Raw genomic sequence first — 20,332 nt, 5'->3', positions numbered from 1 at the left:
AGGGCAAGATTTGAGCTTTGAAGGCTGTAGAATGTCCAAGCGAAAGTGTTATCTGTAGTGGTTGGAGTGATTGAGACATTATTCAGCTAGCTTTTCTCATATCTCTCTGAGGGCAGTGCTCAACAGTTTTTCAAAGAACTTAGAAAACAGTGCTGCTAGGAGCTAGTATTCTTATGAATACTGATGAATCTAAAATCAATTAAAATAGTAGGATTTGCAGAAAGCACTTCTCCATAAGTTGTCAGAACTATCTTCTCTTTCCTTAGTTTACAAACAGGAGCTCTCTTTATGTAATGGTCCATATCAGTGACTATACTCATATAGGTATACTTTATAGGAATATTTATGTCAGATTTTAAGGAAGACTCCTCAGTAGAAGGACTCGTTAAAGTCAAATTTCTCAAGCTAAGGCCTTGGGTCACCTACTACCAGCCACTTGGTTGTGAAGACAGTTTTTAGAATGATACTAAAAATATTAATAAAAGCCGTGTCTGTCCATCTGTCTAAAGCTAGATATAGAGGTTAGGAAAAACATTGCACAGAGAATTGAACTCAAAATATTTGGCTGAGCAGCTGTGCACACTAACGATGGCTCAGCTTAACCACCTTGCAGCTATGTGTAATAATTTTGCAAATTCAGCGTGCCAGACTGACAGGGTAGGCTACTAGTTTTCTGGTAATAAGAGCCTTGGACCTTCTTGGTTCCAAGCCGTGGTTGGATGTTTGGGATAAACATTGCGTAATAGGGAAGTCAAATCTACAACATTCAAACTGATTCCCAAAAATGCCGCGGTAGCGTCGACCATTCAGCTTCAATTGGTTTAAATTGTTTGCCTAGGCATACTCACTATATTTTATTGACACACCTGTTAGTGTAGGCTGTACTGGTATATATAAACAGTTTGGAAAAACTTGTTTGTTGATAATCTACTCATTACACACTTACATCTGCATAACATTACCATGGTTGACAGTTAGTTGTAAAGATAGCTTGCACATTACTTTCATAACAATATTGTTTACCAAAGTTAAAGTGCAGATGTGCTTTGCTATGCTCAAGCAATTATCTGTGTCGTTTAAAAAATGATACTACTGAATAAATGGGCTGTTTGCTTAGTTTGTGTCACAACATGCAAAATTTAATAGAATTTTCTGTAATAGGTTAAGACTGAAAAGTTGCAACGAAAAAATTATTTTTGAAAAATAAATTCCTGCTGTGATAATTTGCTGAGATATAGTTTTTAGAATTTGGCCCATTCATGAAACATTACTGCCAGAGACAGTTAAAAGCAAAACACAAAGATAATGAGAGCTTAGAAGATTAGGTCGTCACACTGACCAAGAACAATCCTAGCAATTGTGTACTATGGCTAGAAAATCAGCAAGGAGACACTAAAATTTGTAAAAAGTATTTAAAAGAACACTACAACTGATTAGTTTACACTCTCATCCATCTACAAATAGAACTGGTTGGAATTTGTATTGGGCGATGAAAAGGCTAATGAAAAGGCTGAGCTAATGAACTGCCTATACAAGCATCCAGGCATCTTGTTTGCAGCTTTTGCATATATGCAGGATGAGAAAACTTGTGCTCAGAGGCCACTTATGATGGATAGTCAAAGCTGCCATGATTTTTCGCAAGCTTTTTAAAAATGTGTGGTTCTCCTTGCTGTCTATTAGACGTTAATATAACTCTCGCTGTGCTTCCCGAAATGTCAGCAAATATTATATGGTTTAAACAGTAATTAAGATGCTTGTGACATTTTAGTCTCATTTTTATATATAGTTCATTTGCTTTAATATCTTTAAGGCAATTTTACCTGTCAAGTATTTGAAGAGTTAATCAAAAAGTATTGAAGTTTTTTTATCATATGGAATTTTGCTGGTGGTTTTCGGAGTTCGGACAAGCAGGATATTTTAAGATTAAAATTTGCGAAACTCAATTCCAGTTACAATGCTCACAAGAAAAGAAATGTGCCCAGACCTCAAGGGTTACATCAATAGTCATGCTTGTTGTTTATCAAAATAGACATACTGTCTCATTATCAATGATTCCTCATGTGTTCATACAGTAGTTAACGGAAAACAATGGGACTAATTGTAATCAACCTATCTTTAAAAAATTTGAAACAGCTATAGCAATGTATCTAAGTATAGGCCTATATTTTAATTTTCATTTAAACAACCATAAGCAAACACAAAATAAGATGTATGTCAATAAAGATGCATAACACTGCAACTTGGCTGCAATAGCCGATGGCATCACGGGAGGAAAAACAGGAAGTGCAACGATTGACATAATTTTTGGAGAAATCTTTTTCTTCTGAGCCTTATAATTGCACATAAATGTTAACAATTTTAATTTTGAAACATCCCAGCAACCAAATCACATAAAACCACATGCAGAAATTCAACAAATTGAAAAATACCAATAGTTTTTTAAAACACGTTTTAAAATTTTATGTAATGGACCCTTTCAAAATATTTGTTTCAAAAAGTTTATGGGAATTTTTAGCCAAATAATAACATCAAGATTAGTTATGCGTTATACTCAATAAATAGTAGGTAAAAGTTGCAACAATTTACATGTAGATGATATCAACATTTTAATATTTTCATGAAAAACGCTTTGATAACTTTAATTAGCTCGTGTCATACATTAAACTCTGCTACAGAAAATAAATCTCACAAAAAGTGATTATTTTTAACGTCTGTGAATTTTTTTGGTGAACTGCATCACAACTGTTGTGTCACACATGAGAGCACATCACATATTACCCAACATATATAAAAAAGAGTCGTTGTTAGCTCATTTGTTTTTTAGGATATGATGCTACCTCGCAACGCTGGTAGGCTTATACTGTTTCCTGTTGGCAGGATTTTTACTGTTAAAGATATGGTTGCGTCAAATTTGAGTTGATCTTAAAAGAAAGCATTTTTTTTCTCTATCAGTTGATATGTTGTTTGTTGTGTTAGGCAATCTCCTTGCCAAGATATTTGAAGATTAAAATCGGAAAAATATAGTCACCGTAAAAACGCTCAGGCCAAAAAAAACATGCCCAGACTTGTCCAAAATGATGTCACAAGTGGATTTATCTGCCAATATATCCCGTATTCACATCGGCTATTTGCGATAAAAGTCTAGTCCTACGCGGCTCTATTGGCATATACTTTATTTTGTATTTGCTCATGTTGGTTAGAATAAAATTTTAAACCCTACTACAGATACATTATTATGAATGTTTCAAAGGCTTCAAATAACAAAAATTGAAAATTTGTCTTACTCACTTTCTCTAAATGCTGTGTAAACATTTGAGTACCGACTACCAATTCTACCGGTCTACGGTAATTCTGTCAAGTTAACTGTATAATAAGGTATTTGTATCAGCACACTTCCGCCGCTACCCACACTAACAATATACAGCCAGTGTCGTATAGGAACTTGTCCCTATACGACACTGTATACAGCCTCCCAAAAGCCCCGCCCAAATTATGTCCGTCGCCTATCCTTGGAGCGGGGCTGTATATCATTGCCAACACTGAAAACTAGTTTCTTACTACCTTTGAAAATAATATACATAGGGATAGAGTTTTAAGGATGAGAAGTCTGATGCAAACTGGATTTGAACTCAAATTCTCCAGCTCTGCGGACATCCATATACCGTATCCAATTCACTACACTATTCTGCAAATCATGTTTTGCATTATCGTCAGCAATACAATTTTATTATTTAATTTTTACAAGCAAAATATTTTCATCCCGGCATAAAGCTTTTATTAAAAATATTCATCAAGTCGTGGCCACTCACATAGTTTTAGCTGTTACAATAAGACAAATTCATCTACTGCAAGAAACTCAAACAAAACATGGTTTATACAGCACACATTCAAGTCTCTCTTTCCCCTTTATGGCAGTTTCCATACTGACAAAGCTGCTTCGGCTGGTGAGACGACATAAACATCTTGTAATCAGTAACACAAAGGCAATAAATATATGTCATTCATAGATATGTCATTCTAAAGCGTATCTACTGAAAGCTTTCAAATTCGGAGTTTGATAGATTTCGAGTGTAATTTTAAAAACGAATAAACGTTTAACAAAGGCACAAGTACGCCAAGCCAACGATTCGGAGCTTTGGTTTTGGAAATTAAAGATTTGCATTGATCAATCGATTTTCTTCACTTTCTACAAGTGAAAAGTGAACATCTAAAGTCAAACCATAAATCTAATTTACTAGATAAAACTGCCACAGAAAGTTTGAAGCAAATGTAGCTAGGAGAGCCGATAAAAAACCATAAAACGATGATTAGTGATAGCAAAAAGTTATAATTTTATTAATTAGTACATGTATTATTGAGTACTAAAATATTACCTTTAGTATATTCATCAATCTAAGCCATTGTATTGCTAGATGCTAAAGATTAAAAAGAAGCCGTCAAGAATTCACTGTACATACGTATCTCGCACGCGCAGGAAATTACATTTCAGCCTCAAACATGGAAATATAATCTGAATGTAAACTCAACAGGAAACTCTATAGGAGACTCATAGTAAAAGATAAATTTACCTCCATTTTCCAATCTTCCTCCGTAGAACTTTTACTACCTGATGCCAAGAAAACTCACTGTCACCTTCGCAGCAATTTTTACAATTATGTTGTTCGCCAATAAAACGTGTCGATCGAGTAATTCATTACAGTAACAATGTTAATTAATTTAGTAAATATCGATGTTCATGCAATTTAATAATAGAGGAAAATTCCTAAATTTGAGATCACAGCCAACGCGTCTTACGAGTGATAACATTTGTTACGGCCTATATGAAAATTTTGCGCTGATGATTGGCTAAGGAAGCTACCTCATATTTATCGCTCGTGGTTTCTTTTCAGATATATTGCTTGTGACGTCACGAAAGAAGCACCCGCTGGAACGTGAGCTTTTTAAAAGCGGGCCCCACTCAAACGCATATATCACTGGACAGGGTTGGTCTACAAAGACAAAAAATAGCATCAAATTGTAGCTGATGTTTCAGCCTTTTATGGGTCTTAATTTAATTAAATCAAATTTTTTGACGCAACCACATTTTTAAAGTCTTTGTAAGATATATAGTTGGGGTCTGAAAAGTGAAAACATGACAAGCTACATCAAATTTACATACTTGAGCAGTAGCAACTACTTTGCTTCAAGAAAAGCTTTTAGAAGTTAATTACTTTTCAGCCTTTGAAGTTTTTCGTGACTCTGAGTTCGGAGAGAAAATTTTTAGTTTACCGACGCAAGTGTGTTACTATGCTAGATTGTTTACATGATTGTTTATAAAAATAAAAAATCTCAGTGAGCTGCAGCACTACTAATGTAAGCATTGTTTATAAACTAGCTGAATGCATTTACTTGCCTAGGCATTCTCATTGCGCAAAACTAAAGATTAAATTGTCTCAAGGAGTATGAAAATTGTTCAGAATTTTTTAACAACAGACTTTAAACTTACAGTGAAATGTTGATCATTTGCAACATTTTATTAATTTGCAGTTTTAATAATGTCTATTGAAACAATGCAACTTTTTGTGGTGTATACTTGTACTTTTAAATATAACACTAGACCTATTCAAACCAAGCTCTTGCTAATTAAACTCTGCTAAACAATTGTAATGCAATCAGACTGCTGATTTGTGTGAATGGTTCAGAGTTGTGATGTGTTAAATCTGTACTGTGTAATTGCAGCTCAGTAAGCAGTAATTTTCCACCGCATTACAACTTTATAAGGCAAAATGGACATTTTCTGTTACTTAAACCGTGCTCCTACTGTAAATTTCCTACTTTCATCCACTGCCTATTTACTTTCATGACTCATTACCTAAAACCCAGCAATTCATACATAGTACTAATGCACATTCTTAAAAACTTGAAACTGCATGCGTACTGAAATTGTGAATTAGTATGAAAATGATACTAGGAACCAGCTGACACTACTGACTTTCTAAGCATCTGTACTGCATTGTACAAGATCGTCCAATACTATTGTTAGCACTACTGAACTTGTCTAGTAAGTCCCATATCATATTCCAGATTCCAATCATATAGGCTACAATATGCTAGTGGTGATCAACTTGTTTGCCTAATTACATTCAAATTTTAATTCCATCCACATCTTGCAATTGTGTTGGAATTGTCAACACTATACTTGATTTTGGAATGATATTTCATGAAAATGTTTACATACTGTGCATGTATGTACAATCAACCGTAATGCAGAGGTTTTTATTGCTTGTAGCACTACGAAATGTACCTTAGCAACACTTCCACTGTATCTAGCATTGCACACTGTGCAGAAGGTAATACTGTCACTGAATCAATACTCTTTACTATGCATTATAAAAGACTTGTACAGCATGTATAGTGCATACTACCCATAGTAAAAGTTTGTAATGCAATTATCCTGACAGCATCATGACTGTGACACACTTACTAGTGCCACTGCATGGCTAATGCAACTATATAGATGTCTAGACTGACAATTGTTGAAATTGCAATGAGTTTTATATCCAAGCGCAAGTGAGGGCAGTGCTCATTAATGAGTAGTTATGTTTTCTCATAATGGTGACAACCCTGACTATGGTTTTTTATATCAACTGTTAATCCGCTTAATCTGCAAGAATAACGTAATCTCCCACCAAAGCTAAGTGATTAGAATAACATAAAAATGTTTTGTGACCTTTTTCTTTAAACCTTGCAGTTACATGATATTGACATGTTGGTATGAAGTTTATTTTACTGGCCAATGGAAGAATTGGTAAAAGCAAGTGATGTTGTATGGAAATAAAAAACAGAGCAATTATAATGACTCAAAAACTTAACAACCTTTAATAGCAAACCTTTTGTGAGATCAGGATATTTTGTGGCATCAAATTTGTGGCATAGTATGCAGGATAGTCTGTTGACGTGCTTTAGACAACAGAGATTTTAAAAACTCGAGGTACATCGAGCCCAATTCTATACCTATCAAACATCTTCAATCTGAAACAAAACTTGTGTAGTGTTTCTAGCTTTTCCATAGCTCTATCTAATGAATATGAAAAAAAATTAAATGAAACAGCAAGCAGTTGCCGTGAATAACTTTGTTATATATGCATAGGACATGATATGTTCTCATGATTGGCCTATGATTTACAGATTTTAGCTGGATAAAAGGGGTAGCGAGAGGAATTTTCTGTGTTATGAGTCATTGGTTTAACATTACATAACCAGGCTTCATAATTAGTAGCTAAATGAAAGCTGTGGATGTCATTTGGAAACGACCTAGATACTGACATTTCAGTAGATGCTGTAATGCTGAGATAACATTTTACCACATCTTTTACCTTGTATCAATGGTAGTAACAATTTGCCACTACACTGTGTCATCACAGCGCAGTACCAAGTGATATTTCAGTGCATTCAAATTTTTTAATATGAGTAGGCTTTTACTTTATAGGCTTTAACATATATGTAATAAATTTAAATACTTATATTATTTTTAGCCATTTCTTAAACATATTTCTAGTAAACATCAGCTCCAGACTTCTTTGTTTTCAAGGTGTAATAGATAATTACTTCAACAGATGTGTCATGACTATATAACATGTACATTTTTATTAAATACTAATGATCTTTCCAGTCTTTGGTTGCTGGGATGAATAAGCTGGAGAGCTGCTGCTGCTTCTGCAGCGATTGGTATGGCTGAGACTAGGACTATTTTAGGCACCGAGATGTGCACTAATTTTGTTTAGTTTTTGGAATTCTCGGCTCATCTTGGTCTACTGTCTTCTCTAGATCTGGTCAGTAAAGCAGCAGTTGATGTCCTGAGCAATATGACTTAACAAGCTTACCCTATTGGTGATAAAGTTTTTAAGTTTATAAAGTTTTTTTTTAAAGTTTCAAAGTCTACAATATTTTCAATTTTATTCTACCAAGACGAGCCACAGAAGGCAACCAGGCAATTTTTTCTCAATTATTTTGTGTATTTCATTTTTAGCAAACTGTTGAACTTTTACACACATTAATATTTGTTACATTCACTGCCTATTTCTGATTTCATGTTTATTTTACAATTTATGGCTAATTCTATTCACTTGAGTTGCCTCTAAAACATTTGAACCAATATGTATATTTTAATCTGTTAGAAGTAATTGCAACTGTTTTATATTGACTTACATGTCATGTAGTTCACAATCATAGACCTATTAACTATACTAGACTGGGCAATGCGAAGCCACGGTGTCCTACATAAATAGCCACATTCCTCGCGACGCAACGTCAACGCTTTGTTCACTTGCAGCTGGTCAGGCAAGCGAGTCATAATTGTTCACATTGAAAGAATGGCTGAGACAGCTTTGTTGCTACATGTAATTTGACATAACTACTAAAGTACACAAGATATTGGTTTAAAATTTTAGATGCAAAGCTTATACACTATGCTTTTCCTACCCTGCAAATTTGTAAACGTAAAGTTGAATATTTCATATGTAAAGTGCCAGTAAAAGTGTATATATCTATTCAAAAAATATTGCAAAATTATCAATGTTGCCCTATGCTATGGGCTAACATGTCAGATAGCTAAGTGTACAAACTGATTTCAAATACATACACACTAGTAAATGGTACACTGATCGCAGTCTGCCATGAACATAAATGTTGAGTCTTAGGTGCTATGCAAACAGCATCAGAAAAATCGTAGAAAACAAATGACAAATGGTACACTTTTCTAGACATAATTATTGTGACAGGCTACACATGACTAAAGACGACCAGTCGGCTGAGCTTTGATCTAAGATTATTTTTGTTAGCTGCTACCTTTGTAGCCTCGTGGTGAATTCTAATTCTGACATATCTGGATGTGATAGTTTAAACTAACGCTGGCTGCGCTGTGACTTGAGCATGGAACTTCCTGATGCAAATTGCTTTGTAAAACCAACAAAAGAGTCTTAGTGACCACCAGCTTGTGTATGTCTGCAGTGATTCCTTGAATAGATTCCTTGAATATTCCTTCCAGAATAGATTATACGGCAGTGTGTCGACTTACAAGGAAGTCGACACACTGCCGTATAATTCTGAGCCTAGACATATCTTTGTGATGACAGGATGAGGTGTAAACAGACCACCTCTATCTTTTACACTGATTAGTGTCGCATCATCCCTGGTGCGTAAACCTGGACAGAAGGCTATAAAGCTGGTGCAGTCATTGCAGTTGAGTTTTAAGCTCCGTACCACATAACCTGCTAAATAAATATTATATGTTAATATTATTATAAAAAGTATATGTATCAACCGTAAAATAAATTTACCTACATCTCACTGATCCGCTGCAGTATTATTTCAAGCCACTCTGCTACCTGTATATCTGTTCTATACACTAACAATAAGTGAAAGTAGCTAATACCAAAATACATGTACATACCTAAATCATGTACCACAATATGGGCAGTCATGCAGTTTAGCCCATGCAGCAAGGCTACAATGTGTGTCAGATCTCTTGTTTTGTAGAAAATTTGGAGGAATTGGTTGTATTTACCTACCGATGTACTCCACTACGTCCGAGACAGATTTTGACAGATCGATTTCCAGCCGTTCGCTTGATTCCAAATAATCATGGAAGTCATCGTCACTTTCTACAATAATTTTTCTTTGTTTAGATGAGAGAGGTAGGGAGCAGGAGCCATCTGAGCTATCACAATCAAGACAGTTTGCACTCGTGCTAGGTGTTATGTCTGTTTTCACTAGTCGAGCTATCAGTACAGATTTGAAGCTGCGGATATCTGGATTATTGTTGAAACCTCCCTTGGCCCGAATCTTTGAGGACAGTGTTTCTATATGCTCTTGTCTAAGCTTGTACAGAAGTAAATACTTGGCCTCACGAAATGTTTGAAAAATTTAATTCCCTATTCCAAGGTATGAGGTACGCTTATGTAGAGGGTCGAGAATGATCTCTTCAGATTGCTTGGCGGCTGTTGGCTCTTCATAGCAAAGTGAAGGTTCCAGGACTGGCTCATTGCGGTCTAGTGGAGATGATTTAGATAGTGTTGGTCGGCATTACAGTCGTCTATGCTTTGGTTGAGTCGGTTGTAAATATTTTGGCGGAGAATCAAATACCCTTAGTACAGCAGTAGGTTCTAGTATGGCAGCCATCACCATACTCATTTACTAGCCCATGTCCACCTGCCATGGTCATGAAAAACTTCATGAAATGGGCAACACTTTGTCTACTTCGCGGTTGGCACCTCTTTTTGCGAAGCAACTTTTCAAATATTAGTGCCAGCAATGAACTTTAGGAAAACATTTTGGAATAATTACTATTTGTATGCATATCTTGAAGAAAATCTGCATGATTTCTTGCTCTTCATATCTAGGTACCTCTCACAACCACACTTGAAAACAATTTAAGGAAAATTTGCCTTTGAATCATTTCCAGTGCTGGTAGTTGCTCCACTTTCTATGGCTTCCTACTTATAACTATGGCCTGGACTAGGCAAAATGAACAAAGCAACAAAGTGAACACAGACCTATTTTCTGATGCTGTTTGCATAACACCTAAGACCCAACATTTATATTCATGGCAGACTGCGATCAGTGTACCATTTACCAGTAGGTATGCATTTGAAATCAGTTTGTGCACCTAGCTATCTGACATGTTAGCCCATAGCATAGGGCAACATTGATAATTTTGCAATATTTTTGAATAGATCGATATACATTTTTACTGGCACTTTACATATGAAATATTCAACTTTACGTTTACAAATTTGCAGGGTAGGAAAAGCATAGTGTATAAGCTTCGCATCTAAAATTTTAAACCAATATCTTGTGTACTTTAGTAGTTATGTCAAATTACATGTAGCAACAAAGCTGTCTCAGCCATTCTTTCGATGTAAACAATTATGACTCGCTTGCTTGACCAGCTGCTAGTGAACAAAGCGTTGACGTTGCGTCGCGAGGAATGTGGCTTTTTAAGTGGGACACAATGCTGAGCCGTGATGCATTGGATTGCCCAGTCTAGTATAGTTAATAGGTCTATGTTCACAATGCAGACTTCACATTGAGCCAGTTGGGTTAAATAGAGTCACATGAACCACAACTTCTCATCATTAAATCTAGCTCTCCATTATGGCTTGTTGCCCTAGATAGGGCATGTTGCTGCAATCACGTAATTAACTTGCAATTGACTGATTTGAAAAAAAAAATTCATTGCCGCTTAATGTTACAGTGTTTTTTAAACTTCTCTTATTGACAAGCGGTTAGTCATGATGCATTGCGCATGCCGATAGCTTGTGAATTGTGTGCTGTTTTTTAAGCATTGCAGAAAGCCCTAAGATCTTCAAATAAACCTCATAGGCATACCAGATAGCAGAGATTACCAGAAGGGGTTGGCAAGGCATTAAAATCACTTGTATGGTTCAAACTTGTATGTCCTAGAACATGTTATACAATACAAAAATACGTTTTTTTAAAAATTGTGCTCAAATTAATGCACGATTTCATCATTGCCTTTTAAACCAATCATTTGGCAAGTCTCTCCCAGCTATTGTTTTAAACATATATGTATATTGTCTATACATATTAGTGTACGTGCTGTAGCGTATAAATTAAAACCATCAAAAATGTACAAGCCTGATAGTAAACTCTCTCTGTTATATTGAAATCATCAGAGTTACAATACTTTTTCTGCATAGGCTGAGGTAAGGCCTGCTTCAGACCTGCAGACAGCTGTGTAAACTCTGAGTCTTCATTTATACAACAGCCAAAAAAATAAACAGATTGTGTAGCTGCGTATGGGCATCAACCTAATTTAATTGTGCTGATAACCACATTTCTTTCTGTAGGACTCAATATCGCTTGGGTGAACTCGGAGTGCACTCGGGATCGCTAGCAGAGCAGGTGCTGATATCGAACCTAAGGCTTCAAATCTAACGCATTTAACTCATCTCATGTCAGCAACGCTTTTTAGTGCAAGTATTATCAATGGAGTACAACTGAGCTGGCAGAAGATTTATGTGGCTGCAAGTTTCTGATTTAGACCAACGTGAGTAGGATAAAACTGTATTTAAGAAATGAAACAGATAATGAAAGCAGCAGGTATGTGTGCTTTTGCTTTAGATTTTACTTTACCTTGAACTTTGGGGACTACATTGGGCTACAGGATTTGTTGTTGTCGCTCATCCAAAGTAACAAAAATATACGACTTTCAATGAAAGCTTGGATGACTGTAGCCTAACATTTGCTTCATACTCAAGTCAAGTCAAGCTCATATGTCAAGCGATTTTCAGGAATCGAGTGTTGCGATCATTGGTAGACATTGGTAGATATGCATCACTGAATAATTTTCCATTGCTAGCTGGTTGTCGGATGCATGCTTTACGTTATATCCTTAAAATCCCAAATTTTTCCAACTTCTCAAAAATTCAAGTGATTCAAAGATCTATAACAAAAGTTTAATTAAAAATAGTTTACAGAAAGAGTTTTTAATTGAATTCTGAAAGAATATATAATTTATATTGTAATACTCATTCAAAAATTAGTTCCGTACTATGTGCTAATCAAAGCTACCGTTTCAAGGCAAAGGTTAGCAGTAGTTAACTTTTCGGTATAGAGATTCAAGACGAAAAAAATTCATGTAAAATAAACGTTTTATAATGCTAAAAGCCTAGAACTAAATGTAGCATCAGCTTTGCTAGCAAAGCTTTGTGAAGCGTATTAGATACACATGGCATGAGGAAAATATGTTGCTGCAGATGTTTATATTATTGATTGATATAATTAATGTGGTTATGTAAACATTGACTGTAGCATATATTCTTTAAGGGAAAATGTATATTTTGCCATAAGCCTTGCTTTTTTTTGAAACATTTTTTGAAGATTGACTAACCAAACATGAAACAGGTACATTAAAAATAATTAAGCTTTTCGTATACCCATTATTATGCTAGTTTGCAACGAATTTGTGTGTAGCATCAGAAAACTCAATGACCAAAATTTGCTTGATATTTCTTCAGTATCCTGTGGGACATATATTGCCTCCAGCTAGCTTTAGCTTTCAGAGCCAGACATAGAACCTAGTTCAAGCAATAAAGGTCATAAACTAGTAACAAGCATTAATTAAACATCCCTTTGTATATAGCTTAGTGTATGGCATTATGTAATCTCATACCTGTTGGCTGTTTAGCTCAGAGAAAGAGCTAATCTCATCCATCACTGTCAACAGGGTGTCAACAATCACTGTCTCGGTTGGCTGGCACTGGCTACATGCATTACTCATGTGTCTTTGTTTAACTTGTGATGTACTCTCTAACTTGGTCCACATAAATGCATGCTAATAATCAAATGTCTTTTTTCTTGTAGAGTGTGACATTGTGTTTCGTAATAATGCTATAATGCCTGGCTTGCTCTTGGTTGCATGTATGTACTGACAAGATAAAGCAATCTGACTTTTTTCCATTTTTTTTCCAGGCTTTCATTTATATGGTCTCTAATTTAGACACCAACTGCGACGACTTAGCCTTTAGCTGTGCGCTTTTCTTGTTGTTTTGTTACCGTTACTTATGCCAACAGAAAATTTAATATTCACATTGTTTTATATAGTAATAATAATAGCAAAACGAGTACAATTTAAAATAGTTTTTCTCTGTAATTACCGAAAATCATATTTAGCGACCAATATAGTTCTAGTCATAACATTGAAATGAATATTTACATGGTGTAGTATCCTGGTTAGCCTCTGAACCTTGAGTTAATGTATTATGTTTTTGTCTAATTTAAAAGTTTTGAGCTATTGAGACATACACTGACCCTCGTATAGAGATAAACCCTGTCTTTAACGATGATGATTTCAGCCAGCTTTCAATCACCTAACCAACAGACCTTACCTATCCTGCTTTGTGCTGTCCTTGTATTGTGGTTGGTTTTTGTTAGTGCAGAGTAGGTGAGAAGTAGGATACTTGAGCCAATAAAAGAGTTACATTTTTAATGTGAAATAACTAAGGTTTTTCTGCGTTGTATTTATAATTTTGCATGCTCTTAGAGCTTGGTTAAGTGCATCCGTGAACATGGTTTTACTTTTGCTCTCTCAACTGCATTCAAATAATTTCATATAGTAAAGTCAATGGGCCATCTATCCTTGAAGAAAGATGCATGGGTCAGTATGGAGGATTCAGAGGCCACCACTTGAGGAAACTTGGGCATAAGGGCAAATTTCATGATCTTTGGCTATACATATAACTGAAAGCTTTTCATTTAATATCTTATTACAGCACTACCCATAACATTTTTTGACGTATAGATTTTTGCTGCTTTCTTTTTATAAAACTATGGTATTGGCTAAAAGCGTAAATTGAATGGGTTATGATAAAATTATACTAGGCCGCTTCACCCATCTATCCGTTTTTGCGCTTGCATTGCAGTAGATTAGTTGGGCCAACTGGTCCAACTATCCTCATCCTTAATGGCCCATGTATACCCAGCTTATAACTTTTGTAAAGTGCCATAACTCTCAAGTTATTTACAGATTAGTTTTAAATTTTGTCTCAAATTGGTTAAAAGATGTTTATTTATGTTGAAAACAAAAATTTGAGTAAACGTCATTCATTTGCTGCATGTTAAACCTGCTAGAATATTAAGTAAATTTATGAAACAGTACTGATGAAAGGTAACTTACCTCCATGCTTGACACTTTCACTTTGACAGAAACTAAGATGGCAGCAGTGACCTATTTTTGGATTGGACAATATTATACAAGCAATAGAAAACTAAAATAAAGTAAACAATTTCTAATAATGGGGTTACCTATGTATCCCCTGTTTCCAGATATCCCATTTCTCCCCTAATATTTATCCTGAGTAATTATACTCACTGGATATGCGAGTTTATCTTCTCTCAATTTTTGGCATTAGAAAGTGTGAAGGAAATATTTGACCTGAGATGGCTCCACAGACGTCATGCCTTTGTCCTCATTTTTTATTGCTGCCAGTGGGTGGTCAAGCCAACCCCTGACCTTTGTGGCGTGGCGTGTCCGGTCCCAATTGATTCATAAATATGGCCGGATGTAACACACACCAATAAAATTTAGAGAAAACACCATGTCACAACACTGTACAACCAGATCAGCAGTTTTTGCTCTTTCTTAGTTAGTTTACTGTTTGCCTTCATGCAATCAACACATCAATATTTTGCTTCGATCATATTTCATTACTCTATATTCAGCTTATATTCAACAATGTGCCTGACATTGGAGGCAAAAGGTCAGTCAACCGCATATGCATATTTCTATACTTTCTTGAATATTATTGTTATTATTTGGCTTAAATCATACATTCATTCATACGTTTTATTATTGTGCTAATTATATCATGTAATTGCATTTAATTCTATCAAGGTTAACTTGTAGTTTTATCTTAATATCGTCTATTACAGACTTCACGGCAGATGCTGATGTTAGATACATATAGTAATAAAGTTACACAACTAAAGCATCACCAGTAGAAGCCTTATTCTCTTCTAGTCAGCACAGTTGTTGCCGCTTTTTATAAGTGAAGTTTTAAGAACTTCACAGAAAGTTTGAGTATTTTTATCATGTTTGCTAGAATTTTGACTTCTGAGTTCGAGTTTGGCACATGAATTCTTGAAGCACAATGAATAAATGCTGGGATTAATCGCTTGAAAGATGTGCAATACTCAACAACTATGCCTGCTATGGACTAATGCATCTATGGAAATAATTATAATTGTATTTTAATATCACAATTACTATTCTGGTGTTATGGATTAAATTAGGCTGCTGAAATATAACACTGGATATCTAACATGTTTCAGTCAATGCTACTTGCTAAATTAAGTATGAGCAGGGTAGTGTTTTTAAAAGTTTACTCTCCATTCTTCGGATTTAAGATTCAATGTTTTTGTAGTTGTACCTGCAAAATGATAGAAAATGATTTTCACCTGTAATTACAATTTAAGTATATGGAACAGTACTTGAATTGTTTCATATACTTGAAGAAAGAGATAGAGATAAAGTTATAGCGACCAAAAAAGGTAATTGTCATGGTATGGCTAGATATGACAGGGTTGTTATTCACTGCTGCCACATTCAAGGCAAGGCCAATGCTTTCACTGCGGTTTATCTAGTATTTTGCAATATTATCACAGACTCGATATACACGCATTATGTGGCCCTCAGCGCTAATAAGAGTCAGGCTTGTAGGGCAGAGCTAGCTAGAGAGTGGCAAAACACACCTGTGAATAATAAAACTTGATCGGAAACACTTACTAGAACCAACATCTTCGTACATACATAAAGCACTAAGCTGGGACAAGAACCCACCAGAGCACGCAAGCCAATAATAGCTCCGTAGTCATAAAAGCTGAAGCAAGCGGTAGAAATGTCAAGTGATTTGCAGGAACTGATAATTGCAGGGCTTTGTGAAGCGTATTAGATATGCATGACATGAGAAAAACTCTTTGTCGCGGATTTTCATATTATTGATTTTATTGAATGATATTAATTCATTCGCACCCGCCTAATTTTTAGGCGATTAGCCCCAGATACCGCTGATTTTCGAAAAGTTGCCGTAATTCAAATTACTACTACAAAAAACAAACTTGAGATAATTTACTCATTCAAATTTCACAAGAACCAGCCAAATCTCCGTTTTCAAATTATATTATATTCATACAAACAACTCCTATCCCTTTTATGTAGATTCATGCATCAAAGAAGATAGTTTTAGGAAATTTCCAATTTTCAAAAAATTGTCATTTGCTGAAACAAAGTTAGATTTGCACCATAAAAATTGCAAAATATACTAAGTTTGACTAAAATTAGTTATTTATTACAGACAATACATAGTTATAAAGATTATTTATACAGATGTAGTTAGTCACGAACACGAAAATCATGAAACTTCGAATTTTTCCCAACGAGAAACTTTGAATTTTTTCTTCAAACAAATTCATAGCAAATCTAAATGCCAATATAACACGAGTAAAATTTCATGAAAATGTTTCAAATGATAAAAATATGTTCAATAACTCTGTTCTTGAATTTTCAGGTATCATAGACAGCTCTCAGAACCAATCTGATCCTATCGAAACTGAAAGATAACGTTAGTCTGACTACAGCTGGCAGCGTGAAGAATGCATTTTTATTCGAGCATAACGATTCAAATTGGCATAATTAAAAGTTAATAGAAACTTTGAAACATTAAAAATAATGTTTTAATTTGATTTATGCAGTCTTTCAGTGTCTTACAACTTTTTAATCTGCATATTTACTGCTGGAGTTGAAAAAAGATTATCACAAATGATAAAATTTCAAGTCAGCATGATGATTTCCGGTTTTGGTAGATATTGAGATAGGTGTACTAATCTGGTTATAACTTTTGCCAGAGACGTCACAGAAGCATATTTTAAAGTTTGTCTGATTGGCCAGAAAATTTTCTTTATAACGAATCAAAAGTATTATTTTATAACTTAAAGATAATGATGCAAAGAGTTGGTAAATTTTAGACGCGAGTTAACACGCGTTGAGTGCCTAGCTAGGTTATAAATACGTTAACATTCACACCCATGCGCGTTAACTCGCGCATGGGTGTGAATGAGTTTATCTGGTTATGTAAGCATTCACAGTATCAGATATTATTTGAGATAAAATGACTATTTTGACTTAGCCTTGCTTTTGTTTGTAAACATTTTGTTGAAGATTGGCTAACCCACCATGATACAGGTACATGCAAAATCGTGAAGCTCTTCGTATACACATTAATATGCTAGTTTGCAACGAATTTGCAGGTAGAATCAGAAAATTCAGTGGCAAAATTTTGCAGGATAGTTCTCCAGTGTCTTGCAGGACATGTTTTGTCTCGAGCTAGCTTTAGATTTCAGAGCCAAACATAGAACCCTGTTCAAGAAATAAAGGTCTTGAACTAGTAAGAAGCATTATTTAAACACCCCTTTGTATATAGCTGAGTGTATGGCATTATGTAATCTCATACCTGTTGGCTGTTTAGTTCAGAGAAAGAGCTAATCTCATCAATCGCTGTAAACCACATGCTGGCACTGGTTACACTCATTACTCATGTCTTTGTCTAACTTGTGATGTACTGTCTAACTTGCCTAAAGGTCCGGCCACACGTAACGAATTATTCGTTCAATCTGACCGAATCTACGAATTTCACAGAATTCACAGATTTATTCTGCCGAATATCATAGATTCGTCTGAGCTGTGCATGCACACCGAATTCGTTACCGAAACGCATTTAATTGGCTAACCAATTTTTTTAGCGAGCACGATTCTAGTAGCTTTGACAAGTGATATAGTCCAAGACACGTACGACGACCCACAATAAAACTATCACCGCGATATGACTTGATACATACGATGCAACTGCCTATATGCGCTAGAGATAGCGACTGTTTTTGCGACGGAGCTTTTGCTGCATAAAAAGAAATTATTATTATTGAAAAGAAATAATTCACAGCTTCTAAAACATCTAAAAGAAAATTCTGGATACACGATGAGAAGTTCCTGTCATGGTGAACCAACGAGAGAGAACCAACAATAGCGCATATAGGCCGTTGCATCGTATGTATCAAGTCATATCACGGTCATACTTTTATTGTGGGTCGTCGTACGTGTCTTGGACTATACCACTTGTCAAAGCTACTAGAACCGTGCTCGCTAAAAACCATTGGTTAGCCAATTAAAAGCGTTTCGTTGACAAATTCGGTGTGCATGCACAGCTCAGACGAATCTATGATATTCGGCAGAATAAATCAGTGAATTCTGTGAAATTCGTGGATTCGGTCAGATTGAACGAATAATTCGTTACGTGTGGCCGGACCTTTAGCCAACATAAATGGATGCTAATCATCAATTTTCGTTTTTCTTGTAGGGTCTGATATTGAGTTTTGTAATAATGCTACAATGCCTAGCTTGCTCTTGATTGCAGGTACATACTGACCAGATAAAACAATCTAACTTTTTTCCATATTTTCTTTCCAAGTTTTCATTCATATGGTCTCTAGTTTAGACAACAACTGCCAAGACTTAGCCATTAGCTGTGCGCCTTTCTTGTTGTTTTTTACTGTTACTTATGCCAACAAGAACTTTAAAATGGTATTGTTTCATATAACAGTAATAACAACATAGAATTACTACTTAGAATGCTTTTTCTCTGTTATTACAAAAAATCAAAATTCGCATTAAATATAGTTCTGGTGATAATATTAAAATGAGTATTTTTATGGTTTAGTGTCATGGTTAGCCTCTGAGCCTTGATTTCAATGTATTCTGGTTTTCCTAACTGGAAGGTTTTAAGCTATTGAGACATTCACTGACCCTCCAATGAAAATAAAGCCTGGTTTTAACTCTTTCGCTACTGTAAGCCGATATATCAGCTTTAGTGGTAATTCAAGTACAGGCCGTAAGCCTATATATCGGCTTTTCAATAAGGTTTTACTTTTCTTTTAATTACGAAGCCTATAGAATAGCTAGACCAATCAAATTTTGTCTCCAGTGAAACAACCTTGTTGCCAATCACTTGCTATCAAGGAAAAATTTTTTAGCTAAATATTGTCAACAAATCGCGGTGATAAATGTACTGACCGTAAAACGATATATCGGCTTATCAATAGGGTTTCACTTTTCTTTTCATTACGAAGCCTACACATTAGCTAGACCAATCAAAATTTGTCTCCAGTGAAACAATTGTGTTGCCAATCCCGTGCACCTAAAAATCTTTGTTTCAACTATTCCATATCTAATTATTTTTCAGAACGGCGAAACCAGATCGTTATCGTCATGGCAAGGAAAAACACACTGCGTTCGTTCAACACAAATAAAACGTTAGATATTGTACAAGAGTAAAAATCACCTTGTAGTTATCTTGTAGAAAATTTTGCTTTGAATAGGATGCATTTTACAGTAAAATGATATTTGCTTTTATTCTCGAGATATTGCTTAATTTCTAGCGGTATATCAGCTTTTCAAAAAATTGTTTCATTAATTTGGGCAGAATATTCATTCGGTAAGATTTTAATGTATTAGTGAAAGAGTTAAAGGTTTACTTGCATCAAAATTTACATTAAAGTTATTTAGTGTGGAAAGATTAACCATGTCTTACCTTTTTGTGTTGTAGGTGGAAAATATTTTACTAACTATATTTTTCCAGTATATTTTAAGTCATGAAAAGATGATGAGAGTGTGCTGGATGGATATGATCTGTAAATTTTTTTACGAGTTTTTAAAATTGTACTAAAGTTTATAGTTTCAGCCTGAACAATGGTGAAATACCATTTTTTTCTGTTTGATGACATC

The 20,332-nt window shown here is 35.0% G+C and overlaps 2 protein-coding genes across 2 annotated transcripts in view; both read right to left on the bottom strand.

Moving 5' to 3' along the window:
- The window catches only part of LOC137405689 (ATP-dependent (S)-NAD(P)H-hydrate dehydratase-like), a 232,414-nt gene extending 213,232 nt beyond the window's left edge, over nucleotides 1-19,182 (bottom strand). Inside the window, exon 1 of the mRNA XM_068092042.1 lies at nucleotides 19,177-19,182. The gene's annotated coding sequence lies outside the window, so the exon portion shown is untranslated. The remainder of the gene's footprint in view (nucleotides 1-19,176) is intronic.
- LOC137405686 (type-1 angiotensin II receptor-like) overlaps nucleotides 1-20,332 on the bottom strand; it is a 159,343-nt gene that overhangs the window by 76,487 nt on the left and 62,524 nt on the right. The window lies entirely within an intron of this gene.

Source organism: Watersipora subatra, chromosome 10, assembly GCF_963576615.1.
Source record: "Watersipora subatra chromosome 10, tzWatSuba1.1, whole genome shotgun sequence".
In the NCBI taxonomy this organism is placed as follows: domain Eukaryota; kingdom Metazoa; phylum Bryozoa; class Gymnolaemata; order Cheilostomatida; family Watersiporidae; genus Watersipora; species Watersipora subatra.
Note: the sequence above shows the minus strand (reverse complement) of the source record. Positions and strands in the feature narration are given on the sequence as shown.